Source organism: Rhinopithecus roxellana, chromosome 7 (assembly GCF_007565055.1).
Source record: "Rhinopithecus roxellana isolate Shanxi Qingling chromosome 7, ASM756505v1, whole genome shotgun sequence".
NCBI lineage: Eukaryota > Metazoa > Chordata > Mammalia > Primates > Cercopithecidae > Rhinopithecus > Rhinopithecus roxellana.
The window spans coordinates 66812614-66815402 of NC_044555.1; the positions used below are offsets into that span (position 1 = coordinate 66812614).

The window sequence follows — 2789 nt, forward strand, 5'->3', positions numbered from 1 at the left end:
CCATCCTGGCTAACACGGTGAAACCCCGTCTCTACTAAAATACAAAACTAGATGGGCGGGTGGAGGCGCCTTGTAGTCCCAGCTACTCGGGAGGCTGAGGCAGAATGGCGTAACCCAGGAGGCGGAGCTTGCAGTGAGCTGAGATCAGCCACTGCACTCCAGCCTGGGCGACAGAGCAAGCTCCGTCTCAAAAAAAAAAAAAAAAAAAACCAAATAAGTAAAATTAATTAATTAAAAATATATAATGGGGGGTGTAGGTGAGGATATAGGTGAAAAAAATTGGCTCTACATTGGTAATTTTTTTTTTTTAAAGACATGGTCTTGCTTTGTCGAAGTGGCAAGGTCACAGCTCACTGCAACCTCCTGGACGCAAGTGATCCTCCCACCTCGGCCTCCTGAGTAGGTGAGACTACAGACACGTGCCACCACGCACAGCTAATTTTTAAATTGTTTTGTAGAGATGGGGGCGGTCTCACTATGTTGCCCAGGCTGGTCTCGAACTCCTGGGCTCAAGTAATCCCTCCTCAGTCTCCCAAAGTGCTGGGACTACAGGCCTGAGCCACCGCATCTGGCCTACATTGGTCATTGTTGAAGGTGAGGATTTGTTATCTACTTATCTACTTTTATGTATGTTTGAAATTTCTCATAATAAAAAGTTTAAAAAGCAAAAGAGGGGGTTAGAAAGATTTCATTAGAAAAATTTATATACATTGCTTTACATATTTCACACCTTTCCTAATGGTTTGTATTTAATTTTCTTTTTATTGTGCCCTTTTGTTTTTAATTTTACCTGGTTTAACTTTTTTGTTTTTTTCTTTGAGACAGAGTCTCGCTCGTGCCCAGGGCTGGAGTGCTGCGCCCCATCTCGGCTCACGTGCAACTCCGCCTCCCGGGTTCACCTCTCATTTCTTGCTCAGCCTCCGAGTAGCTGGGACTACAGGCGCCGCACCCACCCGGCTATTTTTTGTATTTTTAGTAGAGCGGGTTTTCACGTGTTCGCCCAGGATGGTTCTCGGTCTCCTGACTCGTGATCTGCCTGCCTCGGCCTCCCAAAGTGCTGGGATTACAGGCGTGAGCCACCGCGCCCGGCCCCTAGTTAACTATTTTTTTTTTTAATTTCCTCCTTTTCCTTTTTTTCTCTTGAAGTTGAAGCCTTGGAGGTGCTTTTCATTCAATTACAGAAAGCACCACCCCAGCTTAAAATGTATTTAATTTTATTTACAGGATTACATAATATATGGAAAATGAAATACATGTTTTTCCCACCGGGTCCCATTTTGACTCCCCCAATACCCTCCAGTTCATCCCGGAGTGCCGTAGAAATCTATACATTTCCTGAATGTCTCAGGAGGTGAAGAAAAAAAAAGGCAGGGAGGGAGCCCAGCTGACTCTACATCCAGAAACCTCTCTCAAGGCAGCTCGCGCCCCCAGGCAGGATTCCAACAGTGCAGAAGCCCCCAGTCCCCAAGTCCGGGGTGGCAAGGACGTCCAGCCTCCCCGGGGAGCCACCTTGGCCCTCCCTCCCTCCTGCTGGCTGGGTGCCGCGCTGCGGGGCTGCTCAGGTTGGTAACTGTACAGACTGACGCCGGGGCCCGCATGCTTGACGATGGGGGTTGGTGGGGTGGGGGTGCTGCGAGGGGCGACAAGGCTCTCCCTCGCTGCAACCACGGAAAAGGCGGGTCAGCCTCCATTACAAACCGCTGTAGGAGGCGCCAGAAGCTTGGCTTGGCCAGACCGGGCCGTCGTTGAATCCCTGCATCCATCCTGCCCAGGTCCCCTGCTGAGTCCCCCCTGGGCTGTGATCGTTGCGGATTTAAACACCACACTGTGGAAGCGGAGATGGCCCCGCGTGTACCCCTGAAGTGAAGGGGAGCGTGGCAAATGAGCCGGGGCGAGAGCGGCCAGAGCAGACCCCGGCGGGGTGGCCCGCCCAGGAGGTGGCTGAGGGTCCCCGGCTGCGGGGTGAGGGGCGGGACCGGGCGGCACCCTCTCCGTGATCGCCACCAGAGGCCGCCTGGAACCCGAGTTTCAACCTCCCGGTGGATCCTGTCCCCGCTTCCTGGCGATGTTTGTCATGACTGCTGCGAGTTCTCTGACCTCCAGGCCACTCTCCTTTCCTTCCAAGGACGCCCAGAACCCGCGGAGGGAGGAGGGGGTGAGGGAGCGGGGAGAGAGGAGGGGAGGGGGGAGGAGGGAGGGAGGAACGTGGCGGGGAGAAGAAGAGAGGGAGGAAGGAAAAGGAACGAACTGCGTTGGCCTGTCGCCTCCGCACTGTAAGATTCTGGCACCCTGGGTCCCGGCCCCCTCTCCTGGGACCAAACGTTCCGGTTCCCGATGCCAGGCTGCAGAAAAAATGAGCACACAGAACACGTGGACTAGCACATAAATAAGGTTATTACCTCCTTTTTATTTTTTGCACACTAATTAATAAATAAACTACTGCAACGGAAAAAGAGAAAGGCAGAATGCAAACAGCCTCTCGGTGGCTCTGTTATATAAGAGGGATGCATGGAGGCTGCCTGGTGGTCAAAGAATTCCTCCAATGCCCGCTCCAAAGCGAAGCCCTGCAACGGCCTTAAATCAAAAGGAAAGCGGGCGTCAGCAGCAAGCACAGAAAGTGGGGCCTGGTTCAGCCAGAAACTAACACAGTATTCCTGCTGGAGTGGGGATGGGGGCACGACTATTACAAAACTAGGCCCCCCTGAAAGCACCCTGCCCCACCTAACACACACATTCACTTCCTTGCAGGTTTGCGCTGCAGGCAGCTTCCATTGAACCATACCGGGACC

General features: G+C 52.9%; 1 long non-coding RNA gene across 1 annotated transcript; it reads left to right on the top strand.

Moving 5' to 3' along the window:
• Positions 1–1417: 1417 nt before the first annotated feature.
• LOC115898606 lies at positions 1418–2472 on the top strand. The gene is made up of 2 exons (XR_004058284.1): positions 1418–1562; positions 1773–2472. It is a non-coding gene; the product is annotated as an uncharacterized LOC115898606 (long non-coding RNA).
• Positions 2473–2789: the final 317 nt, after the last annotated feature.